The sequence below is a fragment of the Octopus sinensis genome, linkage group LG2, assembly GCF_006345805.1.
Source record: "Octopus sinensis linkage group LG2, ASM634580v1, whole genome shotgun sequence".
Taxonomy (NCBI): Eukaryota; Metazoa; Mollusca; class Cephalopoda; order Octopoda; family Octopodidae; genus Octopus; species Octopus sinensis.
The window spans coordinates 158964574-158982044 of NC_042998.1; positions in this window are offsets into that span (position 1 = coordinate 158964574).

The following is a 17471-nucleotide window of genomic DNA, read 5'->3' on the forward strand; positions in this document are numbered from 1 at the left end:
AACTTCTTCATTTGTTAGCTGGAGGTAAAATTGATATTGGAGACAAATTACACACACACAAGCAACGCACGGTCGCGCGCACACCCACGCACACACACACACACACACACACCACACACACACACACACACACACACACACACACACACACACTCACACAAACACGCACACGCATGCACATACACTGATTTATTTATGAATAGCCTTCTGAAAAATGTATTGATAAGGATTTCGAGCCTTTCGTGTAATGAGCAAATTTTTAAAGATAATGCTAATATTATAATGAAACCTTAAAAAGGAGTGTTTACATAGAGAAAATTAAATATTATGAACACTAAATTGAAGAGCGTTACTTAAAGGTTGCAAAATTAACGACATAACGCATAATAGCTGTTTGGGGAAAAGGAATAGAGAAATTAAGTTAAATAAAACGGCAAATGCATGAAGGGAAAATCTAATGCATAAAATCTGATTTTTAAGGGAGCATGCTTCTAATACAAATACTGATAATTTATTATTTATAAGGGATAGAAAATCTCACAGGTATAGGGGTTCATTACTCGTGTCTAAGAGGGAAAAATATCACAAGATAAACAGAATAGCATGAACTTAAGAACTTCAAATAATAATTTGCTATATAATGGTGAGCCATGAGAAATACTTGAAGCCTTTGTGGGTAACATAAACTCTGACAGCATGTACGGAGAAGTGTTAAAAATAATAAAACTATTACTTGAACTACTGGTATTACAACCGTGAATGAACACACGCTTAGTGAAAACACCATACGAGTGAAAACATTTGCAAAGTGTTTTACATTGAAATTATCAATGTTTCTGATAACTGCCATGGCACTTTCCAGGAAGTAATTCAAAAAATAGGAAGAAAAATTTTATCTGATATAATTTACCGTTCTGTACCCGATTGAAATCATTAATTCTAAGGATCTTCTTTGAAATACTTAGAAGAAATGTAATCCGCAACACAGACATCATCAGATATTTAATAGATACATGGTAAAACAGTCATACTCAAACATCCCAGTTCTAGGGGCTCTAGTAGCAACTTCAAATAGAACTAATCTAAATGGAAAGCCTGGTGGGATACATTCTAAAACAGAATTTGGGATTAGTAAAAAGAGCAATTAGTAATTGTATACAATAAAATAAAACTTGTCTTACAAACTCTAGACAAGTGTTTTTTAATTATTATTTTGTGTACTGTAGAGATATAACCAATTTATTGCAGATAAATTTTAACAACAAACCTTATATAGATTCCCAAGCGTCATATGGATCTCAGTTGAGAACCACTGCTCTTGATGATAGACACATATATTTAGGGATGGAGAGTTTTAATAACTCTGTTGCTTTGAATTTGGGCAAGACTGTTGCTAATAATATGAAGAAACTACATAATTCACATAAAATTTGAATCCTAAGAAGCATTTTATCTTTTCTTTTATCTTCTACTTGTTTCATTTATTAGACTGCGGCTATGCTTGGGCACTGCCTTGAAGAATTTTGTCAAACGAACCCACTTCAGTATTTTTTTAAAGCGTGGTAATTATTCTATCGATCTGCTTGCTGAATCGCTGAGTTACGTGGACGTAAGCAAACAACACCGGTTGTCATGCAGTGGTGGGGAACAAAGATGCACGTGCGCACAAACATACGTGTGTTACAATACATTAGCTGTCATTGTAGTACTGACTCATCGTTATATATTCGGATTTAACTGCGTACGTATTAATATAGTCTGTAAATATACCGTAAAAATACATAATATCTACGGATGTTACATAATATCGACTAAAACCGTGTCAAATAACGTATGTTGATGCATAGTACCTCCTTTGTTAATCCAAATGTTAGGTTCGTCATCATCTATAGCGGAGTATGTAGTGAGTTTAAAATCTAAAAGTGCTAAATTAATGACGCACAGAAATATTATTAATTCTTTCAAACTATATCATGGAGATAAACAAGCTTGTCACTTTTTCCTTACACGGAAAGCACTTAAAATCCTTATGGCAGTTGATTATTCTTATTAAATATATGAAGCAAATTTATCATCTAAATGGGCCCTTAAAATTTAAATTGAATAAACGTACGCTTGTTTTTGCATAACGCAATTAAACGTTATATGAATATTCGTGAAAAAAATTGTAATTCCTGATTTCTTTTTCCTTTCATTCTGCCCCTCCATTTCTCATTTTAATTGTAAATATCACGAACAAACTGAATCGAACTGAATCATGCACACAAAGCATGGAGAATCGTGAATAGATAAATAACCAATATATATTTTCATACTATAACGAAAAGACTGTTATATACGAAGGTCGGTTGGAAAGTTCATAGGCTGACCAGTACAGTGTCTTAGGGCGTCACCAAATGATGTTTGTTTTTCAACATAGACTCCATTGCGATCCCTACGCTTCTTTCATCGATGTTGAAGTACTTGGACCACATTGGTGAAGAAGCTTTCCGCATGTTAGTCAAAAAATGTCATCAACAGCAGATATGAATTCATCATCACTGTGACATTGGTTCCCAGTCAAGGCAACATGTTAGGCAATAGATGATAGACAAGAGAATAGGGGGATGATCAACCAGTTCAAAGCCATAGTCACGCACGGCAGCCATTGAAACCAATAATGGCTGCCGTGCGTGACTTGTGTGCTGAGGCAGTGTCTTGAAACAAGCTCCCTGTTGTCAGTTTTCCCGGACGTTTGATCTTTATAATCTTTCGTAACTACCTCAGCAAGTTGACATAATACTTTCCATTGATGGCGTGAAACTTTTGAGGATTATCAATAAAGAATATGCCTTTTGCATTTCAAAAAATTGAGACAATCCTCTTCCCTGCAGATGAAACGACCTGGGTCTTCTTTGGAGCAGGTAATAAGTGGTGTTTCCACTGCAGGGATTGTTTCTTTGTCTCTGACTCAAAGTGATGAAGCAATCACACATACTGGCCTCGGATAAGTTCAAGAAAACCAGCTGGATCTGCCTCAAACACTGTCAGATTTTCCAACGATATGATCTGACTGGTGCGCTTTTAATCAGGTGTGACACCCACCGAACAGAAACCTTCGTCATGCAATATCATTGTCATGAATATTCTCAACACTTTCAAGGATATGCTAATAGCATTGGCTATTTGATTTATAGTCAATCGCCTGTCATCCATCACCATTCAGTGAACACGATCAATGGTTTTTTCGCAGTGGTAGCAGTAGCAGGACGTCCAGGCCTCGGGTCATCCTCAAGACCCTTCTTTCCACTCCTAAATTCAGCTGCCCACTTTTGCACTGCTGATAAAGAGTGTCATCCTCTAACGCAGCAACCACGTCAGCATAAATGTCCTTGGGAGTAAAACTTTTTTTCTGCAGGTGCTTCATAACACCATGATACGAAATTTTGTTAATTTTTGAGGGAAGTCAGTTCTAGTTACTTTCAATGTCTTCTTGGAACAGTCAGATGTTAGTTTACCTGGAAAGAAACAATGCAATTATAAATAAGAAGAGTTGAATGTTTATATATATATATATATATATAATATATATATATATATATATATATATATGAAAACAAGTCAAGATAGAAAATGCTAAAATAATTTTATAAAGAACATTTCAGTACCGGTTTCGGTCGTTTTGAGACCTTTTCAACTGTAACGATTAAATAATTAAATTTAGAAAAATTAAAAGAAAAGTTTTTTTAAAGGAATATTTGTATAGTGTCCAAATATAAGTGAAATTTTCCTTGTTTCTGCCTTTCTCTGTCTCTCTTGTTTACACTTGTGGGTTCGAGGTCGTGTGCTTTCCTATTATTTATTAACTCTTTGTCCATCTCACTGTAACACCTCTAACCACCAAAGCTTTCCTCACTCCATCAATCCACACAAACCGAGGTCTGCCTCTGGTTCTGCAGCCTACCACTTTTACCTTCATCACCCTCCTTACCAATCAAAATTTTACAGCTCTAACTTAGTATTTGAACCTTTCAGCCCACCCTCGTAAATGTTAGTATATACATTCCTTACAAGTGTTTTTTGTTTTTCAATACCTGAAACTCAGATGAATGCATATGCATTCTGACTTGAACTGTCTGCCTAAATTCTGCTATATACCATGTGTGCCCAAGGTTAACTTGGACTAATGGTAGAATTGTTATCTGTTACTTCTATGAGTATTATTTTATCGGTCTTTCATTTTTCATATCAATAACATTATTACTTGTTGATACTGACAGTAAATCATCTACCAACTAATATATTGTATTTCATATCTTTATGACCTTAGTATACTTTTACATTACCTATATATTTCATAAGTAGGCTGCGCAATTCAGTCAATATAGTTTTGCTAAATGCTTGGAAAGCTGTCTTCATATCGATTAAGTTTTGCATAGGTTGAGTCACCTGTTATTGTTATATGAGTTATGTAACTACATATATGCGTTGCTAAATTGTTTATTTATATTTTTATATACTGGGCTATTGAAATACATCATGCTTTATGTGTCTCGTTGAAAGTATGTAGTCAGTTATATTGCCTACGTATGTGTCCGTAGATTTACTTGTCTGTGTGCATGATTATGAATGTGTATGTCAGTATAGATGTGTCGCACAGCATTTATGCATAATTTTGCCTATACTTGTGCATTACTGTTGTTATATATGTCTTCGTATGTAGACTGTTTGAAAGTGTAAATTCTAAATCTGACTGTCACTACGAGGGACGATAAATAAGTAATGCCTCTGACCCATTTCCAGGTGTTTGATCTAGTTGAAATTGTGCATGTGCAATTACTTATATCTCTATAGATTAGGTGGCAAATTACAGCTCTGAACTAATTATGGTTTCTGATTTACAGGTGTTTGAACTGAGTCAAGTGTGAAATGGAGCCTGTTGAGTGTCGAGCAGTGATCCGATTTTTGTATTTGAAAGGACGCACACCACGGGAGACTTTTGATGAAATGAAAATAACTTATGGTGATGATGCCCCATCATATGACCTTGTAAAACGCTGGCATCGTGAATTCAAACATGGTCGGAACTCTGTGGAAACAGCTCCCAGATCTGGTCGACCCCCTTCTGCCATTGATGAGGCATCTGTCCGTCAAGTTGAGGCTGCCATTTTGGAAGATCGACGCATAACTATTCGCCAAATAGCCCATGAGGTCAAGATTAGTACCGGGTCAGTGGAAACTATCATTCATGACCATTTACATATGCAAAAGGTGTCTGCCAGATGGATTCCCAGGTTGCTCACACCTTTCCAGAAGCAAGAACGCGTCGAGTGCTCGAGGATGAATTTGGAGACGTACCAAGAAGATGAGTCAAACTTTTTCAAAAGACTGATTACACAGGATGAAACCTGGGTCCATCACTATGATCCAGAGACCAAAGCCCAGTCAATGCAGTGGAAGCACCGTGACTCACCTCACCCAAAGAAGGCAAGGGTGCAGCCCTCTGCTGGCAAGGTCATGCTCACAGTCTCCTGGGACCAGGACGGAGTAGTGATGACAGATTTCCTGCAAAGGGTACCACAATTACAGGAGCCTATTATGCTTCACTTTTGAGAAAATTAAGAGAAGCTATCAAAATCAAGAGGCGGGGCAAGATCAGCGAAGGCATCCTCCTCCTGCAGGACAACGCTCCGGTCCACAACTCGCGTGTCACCAGATCAGAAGCACAGGCGTGCGGCTATGAACTCCTCCCCCACCCCCTACTCTCCTGTCCTTGCACCCTCTGATTTTCACCTCTTCCCAGCCATGAAGTTGTTTTTGAAAGGAATGCATTTCCCAGATGATGCAGCCTTGATTTCTAAAGTCACGTCGTGGATGGAGGACCAAGCTGGGGTCTTTTACAAAAACGGTCTCCAGAGCTGGATCAAACGATGGGAGAAATGCGTAACTCTGAGTGGTTCCTATGTAGAAAAAGACCAATAACTGTGCCAAGTTCCGTTGCTCTACTGGTATGGGAAGTGGGTCAGGGGCATTACTTATTGAACGCCCCTCGTATGTATATTAAGCCTTGATAATCATTCCTTGAATGATGCCTTGTGATCTTCTTTAATTACTGGGCAATGATCCTAATAATCTTGAATTTACTACTAATGTGATTTTAATATTTTTAATTTATTCATAATTTGATACCGCCAAACTGGACCTGTCTTTTCATTTCAATCCGACCTTTCTACACATTATCATTTCAATCTGACCTATCTATATATTTATTATTAGTCGTCAGCTTGAGAGTTATTGTAGTGTTCTTATCTTCTAATTTATTTATCTATTTATTATTTATATTTAATCTTATATTGGTTATTTGATTCCGTGCATTTATTTCATCCATTGTTTTCTTTTATTTAATCTTTGATCTTATTTTTGATTGAAATTGACTCTTTGTTACATAATGGCGATATTTAAGACCTGTAATTATATTTCGATGAATTTATCTCATGAGATGATTTTATCAAAATAATGTTATTGAAAGGAGCGTAATGAAAAATTGGAAATATCAATAGTTTGTTTACATATATTCTTTTATTCTTTTATTCTTTTACTTGTTTCAGCCATTTGACTGCAGCCATGCTGGAGCACCGCCTTTAGTCGAGCAAATCAACCCCAGGACATATTCTTTGTAAGCCTAGTACTTATTCTATCGGTCTCTTTTGCTGAACCACTAAGTTACAGGGACATAAACACACCAGCATCGGTTGTCAAGTTCTTAGGTGTGTTTCGCTGCCACAAGAGTAACAGCATGGTCTCCTAACTTCTACCACTATATAGAGCTTGTGACCGTCCGTTAGCTCTATTAAATTGGGAATGTTAGTAATCGAGTCCTGATGAATTTGCATCAGGATCTCCATTGAATTTCCCAACTAATTTTGCTGTTCTAACACGGCAACCTCCAGAATGGTGGTGGTGGTGGTGGTATTGGCGGTGGTGGTGACAGAGGCGTTGAAGCTGTCAGTCTCAACAACAAATCTCTTCAACTCGTCATCGTCAATAACAGCAGCAGCAGCAGCATTTAGACTGATATCTGTATTTATTCTTTCCCAATTTGTGCTTTCTTTCGTTTTATCTGTGTGTGTGTGTGTGTGTGTGTGTGTGAGTGTGTGTGTGTGTGTGTGTGTGTGTGTGCGTGTGTGTGCGTGTGTGTGCGCGTGTGTGTGAATTATTTGCTTTTGGTAGCAGGAGGCTAGGAAATTCTTCATCAAGCGTTTTTACCGCCAGACTGCATGAGAGGAGCGCTGGCCTAATGGTTTGGATTCGCCACCTCCGAAACGAAAATGGCTAAGAAAACCGAAGAAAGCCTTTAAAAGTTTGGAGATTTACCCACAGAGGGGCAATTTCCTATTGAAATATTAACCTAGGGTGAAAGTCAACAATGAAAACTTTTTAACACACAAAAATAGCCAACTTACTTGGAGCCGATTTGATCACAGTCCGTCCAGATAGATAGACAGATAGAAAGAAAGATAGATAGATAGATAGATAGATAGATAGATAGATAGATAGATAGATAGATAGATAGATAGATAGATAGATAGATAGATAGATAGATAGATAGACAGACAGACAGACAGACAGACAGACAGACAGACAGACAGACAGATAGATAGATAGATAGATAGATAGATAGATAGATAGATAGATAGATAGACAGACGGACAGACAGACAGACAGATAGATAGCTAGATAGATAGATAGATAGATAGATAGATAGATAGATAGATATAGATAGATAGATAGATAGATAGATAGATATATAGATAGATAGATACATGTGAGTGGACAAATGAAAGAAAGTGACGTTCAACACGTTCGCTAGGTGTTACATATACGATTAATTAAAAAACAGTTTGTTTCGGTGTCATAAAACGTAGTTTCGCAGACTCGGCACAGGATCCTAGCTTATCTGGCTCAGGTGATCGACGAGCCTGAGGAGCTAGGTTCTATGCCGAGCCTACGAAACTTTATGCTGCATGGGGCTGAGTTAAACTGTTTTTTTTTTTTAGATAATATATAAAAATATACGTTTGTGTCCCAAGTTTTTATTTATATTTATATCGCTCTTCACTTTTGTTTTTGATTAGCCCTCAGCAAGCCTTAAATGTACAGGTAGCTGGAGAATGGCATTGCTTCTAGAACGACCTTATATTTTAGACACTGCAACAAATACTAAATTCCTCAACACATCTTTTTTGAAGACAGTGGCGTATTATTTGAGAACGATTTGGGTGTAGTTTTTAGACGATTGTATGGCCACATCGAGATTCGCGAGCCATCTTGTGAAAATCCTTTTCCCTGTATCTACTCAGTTTAGTCCAACCAAGCTAATAGTTAATTAAGAGAATGGAATATTTATTTATTAATTTGTTTCTAGTTTCTAAAACTTCTAAAATGAATGTGCGTGTGAGCGCGCGCTGTGTATGTGTATGCTTGTGTTTTATGGATGTGTTTCGTGTGAGTGTGCGTGTATGTGTGAGCGCCTGCGTGCGCTCTGTGTGTAGTATGTGTGTGTTTGTGTGTGTGTGTTTTGTGTGTGTGTTTTGTGTGCGTGTGTGTTTCTGTTTTGTGTGTATGTGTGTATGTTTCTGTTTTGTGTGTGTGTGTTTTGTGTGTGTGTGTGTGTAAAGACAGACTTTCAGCACTTTTTAGCGACCGACCACTTGTTTAAATCATTGTCTTCATTGTTGCTTGACGTGTTTGGTCTTAAATACGCAGAAAAAGAAATTTATGGTCGAGCGGAAAGACAGTCTAGTTTAATTGTCTGCACACAAGTTTAGATGTTATGAAAAGATCCAGTCCTACAGTTGGTAATATCCCAGACATCTTAGCAATAAAAACAACAATCACCACAACTACAACTACAACCACAATAGAAGCAAAAATAACAATAATAAATCTGAAAGTAATTAAGATCTCTCACACAGTGAGTTTATTTCCTTGACTTGGTTTCCCTAACTGCTTTGGCGTCAATTGTTTTCTCGGGATTTATGTAATAAACATTCGTTGTTACGTTTATTTATTTTTCTCAGCGAGATGTGTATTCCTCTCAACTGCAAAATTGGGTTTGTTGTTGTATAGCTCAATATAATCTCTGATCGAGCTGACCTATGAACAAAACCATTCCATCCATGGCCATATTTCAGACATGTTGCTCAGCACATTTTTCATTGCGTTTCTTTTTTTCTTTTCTCAAGACAGTAGAGATTTGGTAGCTGTTTTTCCAAGCAGTACAACTGCACAGAAGATTGATTGTTCACATTTAAAATTTGCGGTCGTCTTCAACGATATTAATTGGAGCAATTAAAATTTGTAATGTTCATATTTTCTTTTGAAATGTTTCTTGTTGAAAGACGGTCCTACATTTATAGAAATGATGAAAAGGAGCTTGTTGTCTTCAAGTGTTGCTAAAGATATCAGTGAAACACTGCTCACTAAGAATCAAGACTAAAACACGAATAAACCACAAATATATTCCCCATAATTCAGTGGTTATTTGATCTGCTAGAAATGACAGTAAAATCTTCTTCAAAGTTAAATAATATAATCCTAGATACACAATATTCGAAAAATGCGGGGTGGACACGGAAAGAATGCTAATAAAAATAAGGTATGCCCTATGAGTAAAAAAATATTAAATAGAAAATTTTTTGTCAACATTCGAAGCTGTAACTATACGTTTCACAGAAACCGGTAGCTAAATGTGTCAATTTAAAAGAAATGATTAATTATTCTACAATGAAAAGTACTCTTTAGAGTTGAACATCAACCGTTATATTAATATCATCAATCTCAGCAAGCCTGGAAATGACGTCAGCAATAATTTTTTCGCCTGGCTAACGTTAAAAAAATTCCGGATTTATAGACGAAGTAAAACGAATTTCTGAGAAATCCATGCCTTTCTCAATAATATTACCGTTATCTTAGTTAAACTGAAATGCTTACAATTGGAAATCAAAGCAATGTCGCGGAAATGTTTTTTTTCCCGGAAGTTTATCTTTAGTGTACAACTTAATCTTTAGTGTTATGAAAGCTAACATCGTGACTTGAACTTCTTAGTTTAAAGTTATTTAAATGAGTCTTCTAAAACTCACTTCATTTCCAAAGAATTTATTTGCACGCCACCGCCGTCTTATGTCAGGCATCTACAATCGTTCTAAAACTAATGTGGCTATTGTCAGTGTTCAACTGTGATCAATTACAATTTCTTATTTGAAAGACATTTAATTAATAAAACGTTAAAAGTGTGCATCATTAAACCGGAAATAATTTTCAATCACTTATATTAGGGAAGTTGTTTAGATAAACTCACTGATGCAAATAATAATGAACTTTATTTAAAAACCAACCTCCTTCGCCGTCTCCTTCTCAGTTACACTCTTGTCAAACTGTATATCATTACGACGATTTAATACGATAAAACAGGAAAAAAACAAAAACGCTTCACTCTGCAACACATTTTCCGAAATGAAATCCGCACTACTACTTATTCATATCACGACCACGTCACTTATCACCGCCACAGATATGCCAACACTCACCATTATCACTACCATCACTATTATTGAAATGACGAAGAAGTTTCTACGAGGCTGCTTGGTGTAAGTAGCAATCAAATCTTCCTGAAATCAAGTCGTGTCGAGGCGAAAGGAAGACAAACTGAGCAATATCATTCAAGGTACACTATGTCTCCATAAAAGTTGGGATGGGTGACGACTAGGATGTCATTGATTATACTTATGCTCAAAGAGTGATAAACTGGCACAAAACTATAAAGACATCCTCCCAATACTCCAATAAAAATAAAATTGAAAAACGACCATCGTCAAAGTCGTCTCAATAATCTATAATAATCATGGCTGGTATAAGGCGGCGAACTCAGAACCACCACGCCGGGGAAAGTGCTTGACGGCGTTTTCCCCGTCTTTACGCTCTGAGTTCAAATTCCGCAGAGGGTGACGTTGCCTTGAACCGACTTACCCGCTGCCCCGAACTCGCTGGCCCTCTGCTAAGATTTGAAACCATTATTCATGGCTTGCAAACAAAGTGATACCAACACTCTTTCGCTTCCCCCACCATAAAATGAAGAGCCAAGACTCGAAATGTTAGCTTTACCTCTCTTCAAAGCAAAACTGAACCTATCAAACTCATCAGTGAATCCTTCTATGATTCAACAATTGATGATGCGGGCATTCACCAGTTTATCAGGATCTCAAGTTTTACTGCACCGCAGTTTATAACCAACTCCACTTCAATCAAAAGAACGACCCACAATTTATGACTGTTATTGTCATGACCTTCACTACATATATACTGAAACCATTCCAAATAGCATCATCACCACAACCTTTTTCCAGCACCGTCAATTTATAGTGGATACGTTTTGTTAGAAATTTAGAACAACTATTTCAGCCTGACGTCTACGAACCCTAGGAATGCTAAGTAAAATGTACAACGTCTCAGTTAACATATAATTATTCAGTTATATATACTTTTTCATTTCTGAGAAGAAACTTGGAAAACGAGTTTGTTGTGGAGTTAATAAAATACATTTATTGAGTTAACAGACCTTTCTAAAGTTTAGGACGTATATCTAAATAAAAGGGATTCTTGGTAGAGACCGGTTGAGTACTAAAGCTTGTCGCTAATGTATCCCATCATTATTTATTCATATATTACATATCATATATTACATGTATATTTATATATATTTGTATGTATGTGTGTATGAATCTGTGTGTGTATGCGTGTTTTTAAAACGAACAGGCAATGGGACACTAGCGAGCTTGGTTGTATTTGTTTCGTCTCTCTGCAGTCCGAATTCAAATACACATATCTTTAATAACTAATAAAAAACAGTCAAAAGCACAAGTATTTTAATTAATCTATCCACCGCGGAAATAGACAGCTTTTTCTCTGTTATATACATAACAGCTGAGTATTGCATGTTTTCCGTTGGGGAAAGAAATCAGATACGTCTTCTCTGAGGAATGATCAGCAATCTGCGAATCAGATCCGTCTGGAATTTTCCCTTTCCACTGCAGAGAAAGACTGAGCTTACATCTTTATAATTGCTTATCACGACTAAGCATGTAAATATGTAAATATATTTCAGTTCTTGTGATTTATGCTGAGTTGTCCATAAAATGTACATTGTTCAGTTAATGACAAGCCATCAAAAGAAAAAAAATATTTAATTGAAGCTATCCATTATATATTTGTTACTTAGCTATATATAGCATGCGAAAAATCTATGCTTTTGGGTGGGGAAGGAAATCTAGTGTTTCCTCTAGTAACCAGTCAATACACTGCGAAACTGGACCATCAGGAGTCCCAACCCCATATTTTTCAACATATCCATAGTACAAAACAATTACGTTTATACACACACACACACACGTACACACACACACACACACACACACACACACACACACACACACACACACACACACACACACACACACACACACACACACAAATAGATCGGATGATAGAAAGTATTTCTAAAAGATTTGTTTCATTTCAGACAAATATTCAGAACTATTTTTTATCAAATAGGATTATTTACGTTTCAATGCAAGAATGTTTGTGTATGCGTGCGTGCGCACATGTATGTGTGTGCAAATGTGTTGGAAGCAGTGTTTAAGAATATGTCTGTTTGCGCGTATGTCTGTGTAATGTGTGTCCTTTTTCTATAATTATGGTTGTATGTATGTGTATTAACGCATTCATGGCCCAGTAGGCAAGAAATTCTCTTGTCAAACAGTATCAGATTGTGTCTGAGGCTTATTTTAAGCTTGTCTGTGAAACATTCAAGAATTTACATTAGAATTCAATGTTTTGGTAGTTCCGTTGATCGAAAAACTGGAATGCTCTTCGTCGAAACAGACAAAGATCCATTTACTTTAAATATCATGACCGTTTATGTATATATTGCATGTGTTTGGAGAACTTTTGTTTATTTTCATAAAGCTTCCCGTTATATATATATATATATATATGTGTGTGTGTGTGTGTGTGTGTATGTGTATACATGTATATGTATGCATATAAAAACATATACATATGATGTATATATATATATATACACACATATAAAATGTCCTTATTTCGTCAAGCTTCATTCCACAGAACAAAAGACGGATTCTAACAGACAAGACGCTTTTGAGGTTATTTAAACTGCAAAAACTTCAGTCGAACACAAAAATTTTACTACGTTCTGCTTAGTTTAACTTTCATACTAATCACTTATTGAATTTGGAGAAGTTGGATAATCGATTTTTATTCGTCCTTACGGCTTTGCTTTGTTTTGTAATTTTAGAACAACTCAAGATAGATATTTATATTTTTGGTAATAAAAATAATCAATTAGAGGAAACTCATGCATTTGTATGGGTAAAATGTGAGGCTCGAGGATGCTGATGAGGGTCTGTGTTGTAACAATGTTGGTTTAACAATAATTATAGTAAATGCAAAGAATTTGTTGATCGGCAATGATAGTAAAGTTGGTTTTACCCAGTACAATAATTCATGGCAACGCAGATTCCTTACTGAAGATTTTGGACTAACGTTGTTTGTAAATGGTAATTCCATGTAATACTGAATGGCATGGGAATAATCATGATTTAAAGGCAAACAAAATCAAAATACACCTTTACATTTACTATATTATATGTACGGTCTAAACGTATTTGCATTAACATAGGTTTATATGACTGAAGTGAAAATTTTCATAAGGTAACTGCAGAATTCGAAGAAAATATCTTAAGAACTACATCAAAAATTATCTTAACGTTAAATGACATTGTTACCCCAGTTATATTAATGGATTAGGTTCGTCTTTTATCTAAATTGCCCAAGATGTCATCTCCTCTGATAGTGTCATCCTTAAGTGCCACTTTTCCCAAAAGAATTATTTCATAATTTCGAAAGTTTATAAATTCTATATATATATATATATATATGAGCGTGACTGCATGGTATATATATTTGTGCCTGCGTCTGTGTTTGTTCCCATTACCATCACTTGACAACCGATAATGATGTATTTACGTCGCTTTAACTTAGCTGTTCGGCAAAAGAATCTGATAGAATAAGTACTAGACTTACAAAGAATAAGACCCGCGGTCGAATTGTTCGACTAAAACACCTAAAGGTGGTGTTCTAGTATCGCCGCAGTCAAGTAACTGAAATAAGCGAAAGAATAAAAGAATATATATATATATGTATATATATATATTATATATATATATATATATATATATATATATTATATATATATATATTATATATATATATATATATATATATATATATATAATATATATATATATATATAACACAACCCCACCATTTATTGATCTATATATATATATATATATATATATATATACATATATATCCATCGGTTACAAAAACGAGGGTTCCAGTTGATCCGATCAACGGAACAGCTTGCTCGTGAAATTAACTTGCAAGTGCCTGAGCACTCCACAGACAAGTGTACAGTAAACGTAGTTCTCAAGTAATTAAAGCATGACACAATGCTTTAACCATTACGCCATACGCCCTCGGACACACACATACACACACACACACACATCACATATATATGTGTGTGTGTGTATGTATGTATGTATGTATGTATGTAGGTAGGTAGGTATGTATGTGTATGTATGTAGAGATTAATTTCTCTTTGTAATGATTTCTTGTCTGTAAATATATGTTGTAGATTTACCACCAGAGAATATCTTAATAAATTTATCGCTCTTCTATATTTCTGTATATAAGCCATAACGTCATTTCTGCTAAATATGTATTCGCGCGCGTGTGTATGCATATATATAATCTACACACACGCGCGCGCGCGCACCCACACACAGTCAGTTGATGACAGAATCGCTTACGCGTTAAGAATCGTTTAAAGTATTTATCCAATAAATTCAAGAAATGTTTGGGTATACTTCTCTCCTTCAGACTAAGCGAAGCATTAACCAAAATAATTTTACGTTTTCTATTTTCTATGTCTGAGAATTTCAGTTACCATCATCATTATAATCACTATTACTACCACCGCCATCAATATCATCATCATCATCATCATCATCATCATTTATGATTATTAATGAAATTATATTATCCTTAAAATGACTGCGCTTTGACGCTTCCTAATAATATGGTGTCGCTTCATTGAAAGAAGAAATATGAGGAAAATACTGGAAAAGCGTATAATATTTTTCACTAAATAATTTATAATGGCAGCCGCTTGTGTTGATACAATATTTATAAATTTTACTTTTCATTTCGCTTCCTAAATGGGTACTAATTATCAAGTATATAAATTTAATACTTGTGTATCGACATTAAATCGTTAGGAGTAAATTTTTAAATGGATTTTTCCTGAAACTATCAAACTGTCGGGACTTCATATTACGTGTAATAATAAGACTGTCAGTTTGATATAAGCTACACTTTAAATTATACAAGTCTTTATATAACAAAGGGAAAATAAAAATGCTAATAAACTTACACATTTATACAGAATTAAACTACATTGCGCTTCATGAAAATGTTACATCATTTCCCTTTATTCATTACTGAAATAAAACAACGAACTACTTGCAGGTATAATTATTTCGATACGGGTATCTCTGATAAAATAGAGTTATTGATAAAAAGTATTACTTTTTGTATCAAAGATTTAATTATCGAAATGTATATTCAATGAGATGAAACTGTGTAAATTCATAAAGATTCTTAGATATCAGCAAGATAAATTAGTTGTTTGATTAATTCTAATCATGGGTTCATATTTTGGCACACAGCCAACAATTTCGGGGAAGGGTGTAAGTCGATTAAATTGACCCAGTATTCAACTGGCACTTATTTTATAGACCCTGTAAGAATGAAAAACAATGTGAAACGGAATTTCAATTCAGAAAATACAGACGGACGAAATGCTGCTAAGCATTTTGGTCGTCGTGTTAACAATTTTGCCAGTTCGCCGCCTTTCTCTGATACTAATAATAACAATGTGTAAAAAGATATACTTTAGCCATTGTACCCACCACACGTTTCGTTGAATTTATTAATCTACACACAACGTTATGTGGTCTTTAACTGTAATAAATGGTCTTCATAAACGCATTTGTCCAAATTTATTCTAAATAGGTTACAATGTATTCCGTTTGCAAATTCACGGAAATAACTGCGGTATCATAATTTATTTTATATGCAAATAATAGTAATAATGTTTGCGAAAACTAATTAGAACTACTTGCATCGTTTTTATATAAAAATTAAAATATTAAGGTGGCGAGCTGGCTGAATCGTTAGGAAGCCGGACACAAAGATGCTTACAGCATTTCGCGTGTCGTTACGCTTTAAATTCCGCCGAAGCCTACTTCCCCTTTTTTCCTTTCGATGTCGATGAAAAAAGGACCAGTCGACCACTAGAGTCGATGTAAACGACCGTCCTCTTCCTTGCGAATATCATGTTTTGTGATATTCGCAGTAGAAGTGAATTACATGCAAAATTTGGGTTGGATTAGGAGGAGAAATCAATTTTCTCAATGTCGAAAAGATTTTAAACTGTGCTTTACATTCTATTGAAACTGGGTAACCATATTTACGAGCCTGGCACCATTAATTAAGTTGAAATGTTTTAATCGAATATAATTTAGTGTGTGAGTATATGTATATATATATATATATATATATATATTATATATATATATATATATATATATATATATAATATATATATATACATACATATCTAAATATACATACATAATACATACATACATACATACATACATACATACATACATATACATATATAGATACATACGTATATTATACATACATACATACATACATACATACATACATACATACATACATACATACATACATATACATATATAGATACATACGTATATTATACATTTTTGTCTTTACAAACCAGGGAAAAGTACTTAGATGAAATATTACACTTTATGAAATCGTTAAAATCTGAGATGACAATTTTGCTATTCTGATTTTAAGATATTAATAAAACTATCACTCAACATAGTAGCCATTACTTCATATACCCATACATACATACATACATACATACATACATACATACATAATGCATACATACATTCATAGACGAAGGGGTGCTGAAAATTTCCTGACTTTAAAGGGTCACGAAAACTTCCAAGTTCTTTTACAAGGGTTAGAATAACTGAAGGACCACTGCAATAAGTGTGTGAATCTGAGAGCGAAATATGTTGAATAAAATCATAATTAACTGATCTTCTTTTCGCTCCTAGACATTCTAGCCTGCATATATATCCTTGTCTTCCTTTTTCTAGTACCATTCCTTTGTCTTAAACCCAATCCAACTCAATCCATCCCTGTCCATATGTTCACGTTCCCTACATCGTTTTTTTTCT